Raw genomic sequence first — 14,554 nt, 5'->3', positions numbered from 1 at the left:
AGAAATACACCTCACTTTGCCGTCATTAAACTGTTCGTTCTTGACATTTGTCAGAGAAAATGACACAATTACCATCATAGAACATATATGCCTTCATTCGGCCCCCAGGATTTTTAGGCTTTGGGTGGCAAATTTTGCAGCTAAAAATAGCTAAATTTGCCTCCCGCAACCTCAACATTCATGGTATTCTTGTGGTGTGGCAAAGAAATGCGCCTGCCACAAAAATTCTGAAGACCTGTGCTCTGTCACTGCTGGATATTCTGCTATTTCACAGTGTGTTATGTTGCTGAGGGTGTGGGGGTGTGGAAGATAAGGTTGAGGGTATATATATATATATATATATATATATATATATATATATATATATATATATATATATATATACATGCCATATGAAAGTGCCCGAAGGAAGTAGGCGCCACACACGACTGGATTTCACCTTTTAATTTGAGCATACAGCAGCATACTCAGCGCAGCTTTCACAGCAGTCTTTTGCCAAACACGTTTCGAGTTCCAATATCCCTTTTTCACTGGCTGACAACATGGAGACACAGCTGTGCAAGTTTAATCGCATTTGCAATGGAAATGTAAGTCCCGACCCTTTGTGCGCACTGCATCATGGTATGCGTAGTTCAGGTACGTTTGAAACCATCGTGGTTGCCGCAGTTCACTCTTTGATAATGCTTGGATTCCCAAAGGGTTGCTGCTTCAAGCGGGGCCGAGCTGCTGCCACACTTGTGTCTTGTTCAAACAGGTACGTCGTTCCACTGGCAAAGGCATGTGGACCTGCAATGTAGATCTGCAGTGGGGCAGCCTTCGCGGCCCCACTGCGTGCGTACGACGCACCTGTTTGAACAAGACACAAGTGTGGCAGCAGCTCGGCCCGCTTGTCCTTAGCTGACAATTGAGACGTCTCAACACTTTTAGCAACCTTAATAGACTCTTCCAAAGTTGGATTACCAAGTGACAGAAGTTTCTGTTTTATATTTTTAACAGTGCAATAGCAAATAAATTGGTCTCGAACCAACTGTTCTGAAAGTTTTCAAACTGGCATTCAGCTATTAGCCTTCTAAGTGCAGTGATATACGTATCCACATCTTCACCTGACTGTTGTTTTTGTAAAAAAAAATTGTGACAGATCATAACGAGACTAGGTTGAACATCAAACCTGGTTTGCAATTTTTCTAATGTTTCATGGTACTCATCAAGAGGATTTTCCTTGTCAGTAGGAATAGCGGGAAGATGTTTTAAAATGTCTCTACCATCATAACCTTGTCGCACCAATTGCCCCAAGATAGGTTTCAAATCCATCATACCACTGCTTCCATTTGATGGGTGGATCACCAGGTGTCTCTAGAAAGGGTGGAGGAGGTGCTACACTCTGCATCTCTAATTGATGAAACTAAAAATAAATTATATTGCAATCAAAAAATATTTCAAAGTTAAGGTAGTGTTTTTGAGATGCACTATTTAAATGATCCACAAGATGGCAGTGTTGGAATGAGCAGATTAATAATGAAGGATAAATGTAGAGAAAATAGGAAAAATAAGATGGGCTGTGTGTATCAGCGTTGGTGAATTATCCGTGTTAATCTGATCTGATACACTTATGCGATATGTCTATTGCTCACAAAAATAGGCTGTGTGTTTCAGCGTTGAAAATAAATCAATATATGCACTTTCTTGTTCTTCTATTACGTGCTGTTATCTGTTAAGAAAATGGTATCTTGGCTTTACCTGAATAATGTATCCTGTATGTGTACAATAACTCAGAGTTGATTTATTTTTCTTTACTATGCTGTGCACATCAGCGCTGAAGTTGAATGCACATGTACTATTGCCGCTCCCTTTGTCTTGCCGCTCCTTTTATTTAATTGTGAGCTCACAGCTTTCGGACGTTCGCTAATCTGATAAGAACGTTGAATGGCAGCATACATTGTGACAACACAATTGAATATGGATATGCTTTTCATTGCTGGAACGCAAAACACACCTCCCACGCCGTGATGTCAGCACGCTTCCAACATCAAGCGTGCGACTCTGACCATTGCTGGAACGCAGACCTTATCTTTGCATTTCAAGACACAGACGATTCCTTTTCTTTCCGCCCTGCTCCCTCACCGCAAAACATATCACGTATGCATCGGACAGCCTCTCCTTACTCGTATTATTGAGGAGAGAGATCGCCAATGCTGCACAGACTTCTTCAAGCTCTTCTGTTGCCAAATCTGTTTTTTTGCCGACTCCGTGGGTTCTTGATGATGGCCCAGCGCCCGTCGCCATTAAAATGTGTCATAATGAAGAGAGAACACAACGTGTAACAGGTCAGTCTGTAAGTTTATTCTCATTTAGCTGGACCATCAGAGCAGGGCGGCTACAGCCTCTGTGTAGGACTGTCAACTGCCTTCTAGAGAACTCGTAGAGCAGAACATTTGAATAATAGTGGTTTCACATACTAACATTCTGAAACAAGCCTAATACGCTACAAACATGTACATCCAACAAGGGCAGAGACTGTCAGTTGATTCATTTGTGTTATACTGCAGCTTCCCAGAGTGGCAAACCTGAAGCCATCTTGATTGGAATAAACTGAGACACTTAAAACATTTAATTTAAAAAGGAACAAAATGAGGGGGTACATTTTGCCATAGAAATTATGATTCGTGCTACAGAAAGAAAAATTAGGGCACATTTTGACTTCCCAAATCCTCTTCTATGTCATAAAAAAATTCTGACATGCAGACTGAAACATGCACTTTAAAACCAGCAGCAGACTTCCGTGGTGAGCAGTAGCTTTACTACAGTGATCTAATGAGCAACTAGAGTGCTAACATTCAGAATTTATGGCAAATGTGTGCCATATCTGAATACCTTCTTGATGGAATCAAAGTAAAAAACTGAAAGCATTTCCTAGTGAGGAGACTGCAGTAAATGAGGAAATTAGAAAACTTCCTCACAAATAAATCTCCCAAGATGGCCACCAGAGACAAAAGAGCCTAAATGTAGCACAAATATCACACAGATGTAGCCCACATGTAGCCCAATGACAGAAGTGTGCAAAACACTTTTTCTTTTTTCGTGTTTTTGCAGTTTTATATAGTGCAGACTTGTCAGGAATTGGAGTGCTTTACATGAGCATTAGTTACATCACACAAGGACAAATTCATTTTGGTTGTAGACATGGGGAGATTAAGTGATTTGAGCAGAATCACAGAATGTCGAGCTGAAGCAGAAACTCCAACCTGGTTCCCCAGTTGCAAAGTCTGCAGCTCTGAAAGTAACACAACATCCTCTCCCCTAAGTGCAACATTAAATCAAGTGGTCAACTGGATAAAAAAAATAAAGATAACAAATAATTTAAAAGTGCTTTTTCGCCATTTGAAAACTCAGAAAATATGTCCTCATTTTAGTTTTTTAGAGCACTAACCCGAATTTTGATGCAAATAAGACCCTCTCATATATGTAATTTCTAAAGGAAATGCTCTAGGTATTACAGTTTTGATTGCATCAAGATGACATCAGGCGTTCCACACTTTTGTAATAAATATAGAATGTTAGCAATCTAGTTGTTCATTAGGATACTGTTGAGAGGCAGAGGCCAGGGGCATGGACTCTGAAAATTGAGGGCAGGGAGGAGAGGCAACAATTTGACCACACTGGGCAGGCAGGAAGGGCAGTGGCAGCACAACAGACTATGGAGGGCAGTGGAAAGGGGGGCAGGGGCAGCAAACCAACAATACAGGACTGGCAAGAGAGGCTGTGGCAATATAATAGACCATTGTGGGCAGAAGGAAGAGGCAGTGGTAGTACAACCATAAATGCCAAAAGACCCGATTCAGCCAGGAAACGTCCAATGTTTTTAAGCCCAAATGGGCTTTATTTGATCTGTCTCTTGTCTACAATCTCCTCTTTTTCAATGTAAGTGAAAGGGGAAAATCAATACCCCAGTTTTTTTTCAAAATCTCCCTCTTACCAAGTTCAACATGTTAGCAAGTATTGTACATTGGATCATGGAAGGCAGGAGGAATTGGGCTAGGGACATGGACTCGGATAACAGAGGACAGGAGGGACATGGAGAAGTGCACCAAACTGACCCTACAGGGCAGGCATCAGGGTTTGCAGCAGCACAATACACCACACAGGGCATGCAGGGCGGGAGTGCAGCACAAAAATCCATAGAACGAATAGGGAGGGGACAGGACCATGCAAATGGACAACAGAGAACAGAGGAGAAAGGGGCAATGGTAGCTAGCTGACCATAATGGACAGACAGGAGAGAAAGATGCAGCATAACGGACCATAAAGGGCAGGAGGGACAGATCAGGGGCATTACAATGGAACAGACAAGCCAGGAGGGAGGGAATAGGAGTCTGCACATGGAAACAGAGGGTTGGGGGCAAGGGACAGGGCAGGAGCAGCAGGATGACCATGGAGGTCAGGCAGGATGGGCACTCGAAGCAAGACACACCATGGAGAGCAACAGTGAGACTATAATGGCATACACGCAGACCATGGAGGGAAGGTGGGAGGGGGTCAGGGGCAGCTAGCTGACCACACAGGGAAGGTGGGAGGGGCCGTGGCAGCACAGAAGACCTTGCATGGCAAGCGGGAGGGTTAGTGGTGCACAATGGCTATGATGAGCAAGAAGGAAGGTACAGGGGCATGCACAAAGTACCATGGAGGATAGAAGGGAGGGTCAGGACCTGGGCACAGACAAGAGAGTTCGGAGAAAGGGGCCTCACAACAGACCACATGGGGCAGGCGGGAGGAGCAGTTGCAGCACAACAGACCAGGGAGGGCAGAAGGGTGTGGCAGTAAAATGGACCATGGGCTACAGGAGGAAGGGGATAGGGGCATGGTATGTGGACAGGCAGGGTGGAGCTGGCAGGGACAGGTTACAGTCATCTGACAATGCTAGGCAGGTGGGAGTGGAGTTGCAGCTCAACAGAACACTAGATAGGAGTGGCAGGTCCATGGAACATGGTGGGCAAAAAGGATGGAGCAGGGGCATGCACATAGACATCGGAGGGCAGGGGGAAGGAGAATAGGGGCAGCAAGCTAATCACAGAGGCTAAGCAGGGGGTCAATGATGGGGCATAGAATTGGGCAATGGAGGGCAGGAGGAGTAGACTGGTATATCATGCTAAATGGAGGGCAGTGGCAGCACATCAGACCATGCATGGCAGGAGGGAGGAGGCTAGTCCATTGATTCAGACAACAGAGGATAGGGAGGAGGTGGATGGAGCAGCAAGCTAACTGTTCAGAGAAGGTGGGCAGGCCAGTGGCGGAACAACGGCCACACATGGCTGTAAAAAGGGAGCAGGGAAATAGACTTGGACAATAGATTGCTAGGAGGAGGGAAGGCAGGAGCAGCAAGCTTGAGTGGGGGCAGCACAATGCCAGGCCCTGTTTCCAACCCCCACCATCCCTTGTGATATGCATCTTACTTAACGATAAAAGAAAAACTAGAAATTTACTGAAAAAAAAAATGACAGGGACGGTATAGTTAGACTTAGATTTCACTCATACACAACCACTGAAATTCAGCAGTTATAGTTACCTGAGCTAACTATAACTTGCGCCCCCGCAATGTACTGCTAATGACCTCAGACATTACATCATTCATGACATGGTCAGTAACATCACTCATGACATCACTCATGACATCTCAAATGAGCTGTGAATGGAATGGAACTATAATCGCTTGAACTTTATTTAGGGATAGTGTGTGTAGATTAACACCCCTTTTTTTCTTTTCTTTCGTGTAAGAACCATTATAATACGCAACGTGACCTTCACTTTAAAGTAATGTGTAGTACATTGTTTATGTTGATCTTTGCAATCCTAAGTATGTTTATTATGAATAAGTCACGTTGACGAACATACAGGTATGGCGGTCACGGGGCAAGATATGCTGAAATGAGATTGTGTGCATATTAAAACTTGTTTTCTTTTCTTTATTGTATCAATTCCTGAATTTTCACATCATGACCAGGCCACTATGGCCACCAGATTTTTCGATTAAAGCAATATGTAGTCCTTTGTCAATGTTGGCAACTTTAGGCATTTGTACATTTAAATAAGGATGCTACAATGACGTCTTGTATCGTTATCAAGGTACGGACGAACCGAAACGTGTGGATCACGTCCTTTGCAGATTAACTACTTCCAAACTGCAACCTGAGTGCTGATTCCTTCCTTGTAAGAGTGAGAGGAGATTAAATACATCTATATAAAATTCACTGAAAAAAACACTATTTTCAGGCACATTATAGTTAGAAATTAACATTTAAAAAACCTCAGAAATTCACTGAAAAAAACACAGGTTTCATGGACGTCATAGTTAGTTGGACATTTCACTCGTACAAAACAAGAGAAATTTGGCTGTTAGAGTTAGTTGTGCTAACTATAACTCGCGCCCCCGCAATGCACTGCTAATTACGCCACATATTACATCACTAATGACATGGTCAGTGACATCAATGATGCCATCACTGATGACATCTCAAATGACATCACTGATGACATCATCCACGTGATCATCTGATGCACCTCCTCACACCCTAAAATACAGACTACCATTCTCGAAACCTTAGACACACCAATACTAGTACAGCTACAAACTTCTGTGCACTATGCATGCCGACCTCTAACCAGCTACATACTATTGATACACTCCTCTAAATACCCAGTTAGTACCTATGTAGTCTAGGAAACCTTCTGTCTGTCCCATGCACTTCTCCATTCATCCATCTAGCACTATCTACGTATCATATCACTCCACCAATACCTAAGCACCAAAAAATTCACTATACACTTTGTTTGTAATACTGTAATTATTCTAGTTACTAGTCATTTACTTATGGAATAGCCTACCTACTAACACAAGTACAGCTATAATATTGTGTGCACTATCCAAGCAGACCTCCAACTAGCTACATACTATTGATACACTCTTCTAAATACCCAGTTAGTACTCATGCAGTGTAGGAATCGTCCAGTCTGTCCAATGCACTTCTTTAATCACTTATATACCACTATCTACTTATCCTATCACTCCACCAATAATGAAAGCACTAATAAATTAAGTGTTCACTCTGTTTGCAGCACTGTCATCCTTCCAGTTGCTAGTGGTATTCTTATAAAATGACCTAAGCACCAACACAAGTACACATAAAATATTCTGTGCATAATCCCTACAAATCTCTAAGCAGATACATACTATTGGTCTACTCGAATAAATACTGAAGTAGTACTCATGCAGTGTAGGATACCTCCTATCAGTCTCATGCAATTCTTCAATCACCCATCCACCACTATGTTCTTATTGTATCAGTCTGTCAGGCGTCGTCGGCCCGGCTTGCTTGAATCCTGATGGTGCAATGAGCAAGGGACTCACATCTGAGTATACCCTTCCACGCTTATGGTGGACAAAATGATTCAGAAAAGGGGGTGGTGATGAACAGAGTGCCTGAATTAAGCAGACCACTCTTACCCAGTCCAAAGATCAGGGCTTGATCCATCACCGTTTTTTAGCTCACTGCACCATCCCAGCTCAGAACTTGGCTATATGCAAATTAGTCTGTTCCTGTCCCAGTGCATGATGGGAACAGGGCAAACCAAACTACCAAGCCAATTCTTATACTGGGAAGGAAACAAGCTTCCGGGGACCGGTTTCTGCCATTTCAGGCGTCATCGGCACGGCTTGCTTGAATCCTGATGGTGCAATGAGCAAGGGACTCACATATGAGTATACCCTTCCACGCTTATGGTGGACAAAATGATACAGAAAAGGGGGTGGTGATGAACAGAGTGCCTGAATTAAGCAGACCACTCTTACCCAGTCCAAAGATCAGGGCTTGATCCATCACCGTTTTTTAGCTCACTGCACCATCCCAGCTCAGAACTTGGCTATATGCAAATTAGTCTGTTCCTGTCCCAGTGCATGATGGGAACAGGGCAAACCAAACTACCAAGCCAATTCTTATACTGGGAAGGAAACAAGCTTCCGGGGACCGGTTTCTGCCATTTCAGGCGTCGTCGGCCCGGCTTGCTTGAATCCTGATGGTGCAATGAGCAAGGGACTCACATATGAGTATACCCTTCCACGCTTATGGTGGACAAAATGATTCAGAAAAGGGGGTGGTGATGAACAGAGTATCTGAATTAAGCAGACCACTCTTACCCAGTCCAAAGATCAGGGCTTGATCCATCACCGTTATTTAGTTTACTGCCCCATCCCAGCTCAGAAACTGGCTATATGCAAATTAGTCTGTCCCTGGTCCAGTGTTCATCACCACCCCCCTTTCTGAATCATTTTTTCCACCATAAGCGTGGAAGGGTATACTCAGATGTGAGTCCCTTGCTCATTGCACCATCAGGATTCAAGCAAGCCGGGCTGACGACGCCTGAAATGGCAGACACCGGTCCCCGGAAGCTTGTTTCCTTCCCAGTATAAGAATTGGCTTGGTAGTTTGGTTTGCCCTGTTCCCATCATGCACTGGGACAGGAACAGACTAATTTGCATATAGCCAAGTTCTGAGCTGGGATGGTGCAGTGAGCTAAAAAACGGTGATGGATCAAGCCCTGATCTTTGGACTGGGTAAGAGTGGTCTGCTTAATTCAGATACTCTGTTCATCACCACCCCCTTTTCTGAATCATTTTGTCCACCATAAGCGTGGAAGGGTATACTCATATGTGAGTCCCTTGCTCATTTCACCATCAGGATTCAAGCAAGCCGGGCCGACGACGCCTGAAATGGCAGAAACCGGTCCCCGGAAGCTTGTTTACTTCCCAGTTTAAGAATTGGCTTGGTAGTTTGGTTTGCCCTGTTCCCATCATGCACTGGGACAGGAACAGACTAATTTGCATATAGCCAAGTTCTGAGCTGGGATGGTGCAGTGAGCTAAAAAACGGTGATGGATCAAGCCCTGATCTTTGGACTGGGTAAGAGTGGTCTGCTTAATTCAGGCACTCTGTTCATCACCACCCCCTTTTCTGAATCATCTTGGAAACATGGCATGGTTTCCCCCCTTCTTAAGAAACCATCGGCCGACCCCAAAATCTTGGCAAACTTCCGTCCAATATCCCTCCTGCCTGCCCTCTCCAAAATCTTGGAAAAGCATGTCCATGAACATCTTACCAAGTTTACGGAGGCAAACAGTATTTTACACCCCTCCCAATCGGGTTTCCGCACTGGATTCTCGACGGAAACTACATTACTTGGAGTCGTGGAAAACATTCGACATTTGGTCGATAAGGGTAACTCTGCCGCGCTGATTCTACTTGACCTCAGCGCGGCGTTTGATACCATCTCCCATAACACACTGCTCGCTTCCCTTTCCAATATGGGCATAAGAGGAAAGGCATTAGACTGGATTGCATCTTTCCTGACGCTCAGGACATTTCAAATCTCTTCCAGTAATGCGGCATCCAAGGTCCATTTTTCACTGCACAGAGTTCCACAGGGATCAGTATTAAGCCCCCTGCTTTTTAATCTCTATGCAGCCCCGCTGGCCCAGATCGCTGAATCTGCCGGGCTTAACATGTTTACATACGCTGACGACTCCCAAATCGTTTTCTCACTATCAAACGATAACCATGACTCTCCTTCATGCCTACAGACCGGCCTTAGGAACATTTCCTCCTGGATGAACAAAAATATGCTCAAACTCAATGGCAGTAAAACCGAGGTTCTGATAGTAGGCCCCGATCATAACCTCTGGAATTCCAGACACTGGCCATCCGAAATGGGCCCCTTGCCAATTCCATCGCACCAAGTCCGCAATTTGGGCTTTATCATTGATAGTGGCCTAACCATGGAGCCCCAGGCGAACAATCTTACAGCCACCTGTTTCACAATCTTAAGATGGCTCGGAAAAATTATATGGATGCTCCCTGACGACACTCAAAAGACAGTGATCAATGCATTAATTACCTCCCGTCTGGACTATGGGAATGTCCTTTATTTGGGGGCACCTCAGGCAGTCATGAGGTGCCTCCAATTGGTACAGAATGCGGCAGCTAGGCTGCTCTGTAAATGCAACAGGAGAGATCGTATGTCCAGCCACTTAAAGGCACTCCACTGGCTAAAAAATGACAACAGGGTCAAATTTAAGACTCTCAGCCTCATGCACAGGATAAAGTGGGGCAATGCCCCCAGATATCTTCAGACCCTCGTGCACACCTACACGCCTGTCCGATGCCTGAGATCTGCCACCCAAGGTCTCTTCTGTGTCCCTAAAACTTACCGTGCGAGGATGGGAGGTAGATCCTTCTCCCTCCTAGGCCCGAAGCTTTGGAACTCCCTTCCGCAACCTCTCCATCTAGAAACTAGGTACACTCACTTTCGTAAAGCCACTAAGGCCTGGCTTTTTAACCAGTGACCTGTTCAGGTCTTCCTTTAATTACCCTTTCCTGTCTCTTGGGTTCAGTATTCTGCTTTAGCGCCGGGAACCCCTTTTTGGGTATCTGTCGCGCTCAATAAGCCTAATAAATAAATAAATAAATAAACCCCTTCATACACAGAACTTTGCGTTGAAGAGGCATTCCATAGGTGTTGATGTGGGTGTTCCCATGCAACACCCATAGAACAAGACACATCTCCAGATTCATGAGAAATCGTAAATCTGGAGATGTGTGTGAATGCTGTGCCATCCTAGAGTTGGTGTAGCAAGTCGCAACAAGGAGAATTGTATTCATTTCTCCTCATTGTTTCCTCTTTCAATGCATGCTGCATTCCACAGCACACATTGAAAGAGGAAAATGCCTTTACTGATTGTTTTTGTGCAGGAAGGTGTCCCTTCCTGCACAAAAACAATCTCCGCATGACACAGACATCCTTGCACCATGGTGCAAGGGTGCCTGTGTCACCGCATGGCTGCAGTTTGTGCAGCAGTGCAGAGGGAAGCACAGACCTGCAACATATTCATGTACATATGTGACATCCCTGTGCTTCGGAAGTGCCACAGTGCAGTGCAGCTAAAGAGCTTGCAGTGTCACACTGCAGTACTTCCTCAAAAATCCTCACCTATAAATTCACCATACAGTACTAATGCGTTCTTTCAGTCAATTATGCTATATACATATATTCAACCAAACATTCACACAATACCTTGCAATTATAGTTCTTTCTTTAACCAGATATGGTAGGTCTCATAAGAACTTTTATTTTCTTCTGTAGTTTTTTTTAATGTTTTTTTAAAATTTGGTATTTTTTGAGTATTTTTTTAAAAAAAGAACAAAAAAAGAACAAATAAAACAGGAAACTTTTGGAATTACTTATCATTTCAAAAAGAAAAATAGAAAAATGAACAACGGTGGTTGCGTTGCGCAGCACAAACTGCATCCACCGACTGCTCACCGAAGCATATAAGTTTCTTACACTTCACGCAGTGTTGCTCGAGAAAGGCGAATTCTGACCGAATGTCCATTGCAGGTGTTCCTGAGGATGCTCCAGATGTACTTGCCACAGCAGGTGAGGGGTTCAAAGCAGCTTGCCTCATTTCCTCCCGAGCAACATTGAGAGGATGTGTGGTCCAGAGATGCTTGTACATAGAAGCAGTTCCACAAGAGTATTTTTTTCACTGCCTCTTAACAGGACTCGGTCACAAATTTTGCACGTCACCTTCTCGCATTTACTTTCTTCTCTCCAGGTGGAAAAGTGAAGAATTTCCACACAACGGAATCCGGCCTCTGTGGACGTGGTGCCTCCTGCAAGAATTCTTTTTCAGAAGATACTTCCTGCTGCTGCTGCTGTCCAGATGCCATTTTGTTTAATTTTTGGGGAAAAACACCAAGCAAAAAGGGTTCTTGTAGGAAAAGAGATGTCTCTCTAAAGATGCTCCAACAAGAATGATTAAAATGGGTGGGGTCCTTCAATAGTTACAGTGGGAAATGTTATGAACCAATGAAATCTTTTTTTTTAGGTCACATGGGATCCCCGCTCTCTGTGCTGAGGAAGTTTATTATAAGTTCAAATATATTATTTTTATGAATATCTCAGATAATCTCCTGCCCTAATATGTATACTAAAGACACATGCATATCATTTTAGAACTTAAAAAATGTGCGGGAGTCGCACACCCAGCACGCCCCAGCACGTACATGATGTCACGTGGGACCCGCCACCGCGCAAGAATCGCGTATCTTAATGCGCATGTGTCGTGAATGCGCAGGAGCAGGAGTCACGGACTGATCGCATACCAATTGTGCACATCACGTAATATTAAATGTATATGATGTAACTGAAAAAACATGCAGCCCTCGCACGCCATACGCGGATCCATCACGACTTTTCTAAAATGGCGGCTAGAATCCACGCACCCACCGTGATGTGTACTCTTTGGGTGCGCGACTATGAAAAATATTGGAAAAAAGAAAATAATATATAATAAAACGAATTTCGTTGCGCGCACTGCATCGCATTTGGTGATGCAGTGCACACAACAAAATTTTTTGTGGGACTGCGGCTATTGGGTTCAAGGCAGCATTAAGCTGTCCTGGCTCCTCCGCTGTCATCTAACCACCTGGGTTCTATGACTCTAGTTTTGGTTTCTAGTCCGGCCTCGCGCACCAAGTAAAACAATATGTAAATAAATGCAGCTATGGCCAATGGTAGGTGTAACTGCAGGGCGGTGACGTAGGGAGGGGGTTGTAATGTATGGCTTACGGACTTTAAAAGGTAAGTAAACATATAAATAAATAAAACGAATTTTGTTGCGCGCACTGCATCGCATTTGGTGATGCAGTGCACACAACGAAATTCGTTTTATTTATTTATATGTTTACTTACCTGTTAAAGTCCGTAATCCATACATTACAACCCCCTACCCTGCCCCTCCCCCTCCCTACATCACCGCCCTGCAGTTACACCTACCACCAGCCGTGGCTGAGCAGCAGAGGACATGGCAGTGAGACGTGGGTCAGAGAGGGATGTCTGGCCCGCTCAAGAGGCCCTGAAGAGAGCATAGCTGGCTGAGAGGAGCAGAGGTCCCTGCAAGGAAGACAGCCTGCCTCCTGGTGACAGACAGTGAATTCAGGGGACCCCCTGAGCCTCCCCTGGGGTCCCCTCAGCGTGAGGAGGCAGCCGTGAGAAACAGAGATTGAAGCAAGATGGTGCCTCGCCCTCAGTGCGTGTGGGAGGACCCAAAGGCCTGGGTAATGTTGGTGAGATCCCCTTGGAGCCAGCAGAGATGTGAGAGGGCCTGACTCAGCCGAGGGTCCCAGCAGGTAATGCAGAGAGCAACTGGTCTCATAGAGCACCAGAGGACACAGCAGTGAGGCGCGGGCTAGAGAGGTATGCCTACCCACTCTAGAAGCCCTGAACAGTACAGAGCTGGCAGAGAGGACCAGAGTCCCCCAAGAGGAAGAGAACTTGCCTCCTGGTGATAGACAGTGCGTGTGGGGGACCCCCTGGGCAACGTGACATTGGAGCATTTCACCTGCGAGGGGCCGGGCAGCAGGAGGGCCGGGCCACTTCTGTTTGGAGAGGGACTTGGGAAAGAGGACGGAAGAGGAGGGAAGCAATGCATCAGAGCTAGCCGTGGCCCAGATCAAAGAGTCAGACTCCTGAGTGCAGCATCCTTGATGAGGTCATTGGGCCTGGCAGGTCTGAGCATTAGCGAAAGCAGAGGGCAGCCCCACCACAGGAGATAAACGAGTAACTCTAATATAATGTGAAGCCCCACTGTAGATAGAAGGAAACGAGTGAGGACTGTGAGTACTTATTAGGAGTGGGGGCATAGCCCTAATGGCACACTCAAGGATATGTTCATGAAACAGGCAGCCTCACAGAACAGGGAAGTGCAGAAAATGGCAGGCAGGGCAACTTCAACCTCCGAGGAAGACACAGAAGCTCCAGTCACTCACTCTTACTTAGAGTCCCTGTTCTCTTCATTGAGAGATGACCTGCAACAGGTCAAGAGGGACCTCACTTGCAAGCTACAGTCTATCAGGAAGGAGGTGACAGACATTGGGGATCGAGTGGATGCCCTGGAAGGTCATTAGAGCACACATGATGAGGAGATCGAACAGCTACACCAAGAGATAATTAGACTCACAGATCAGCAATTGGACGTGCAGGCCCAAGCGGAGGATCTCGAGAATGCCTCGAAAAGAAATAATATCCGGATCAGGGGGTTCCATGAGATGCGGAAAAAGGAGATGTGGAAGTTTACGTAACCGACCTCTTCGCACTGGTCTTGTGGCAAACGCAGTAAGTGGACAATTTAACCTATGTACACAGCTTTCCTCTGTACGAACGGATTTTACGAGGAGCCAAATCATCGCCGAAAATAAACTTCCATGGCCATCCTATAATGCTGTTTCAGGATCTTGCTGCTTCAACACTCCAAGCACGGAGGGAGTTTTGTCCAGTCACCTCCTTCCTACGGGATCATAAGATTCCCTACTCCCTGGGCCACCCCCTTAGGCTGACATTTTGCTGGCAGGACCAACTCCATCACCAATGCTCCTTGATGGAGGCATGTGCACTGCTCCAGATCAACGCCCAGGGCCCAGAGAACACAGGAGGGGAGAGGCGAAAGGGCAGAG

Source organism: Lissotriton helveticus, chromosome 7 (assembly GCF_964261635.1).
Source record: "Lissotriton helveticus chromosome 7, aLisHel1.1, whole genome shotgun sequence".
Lineage (NCBI taxonomy): Eukaryota > Metazoa > Chordata > Amphibia > Caudata > Salamandridae > Lissotriton > Lissotriton helveticus.
This window is presented reverse-complemented; position numbering follows the sequence as displayed.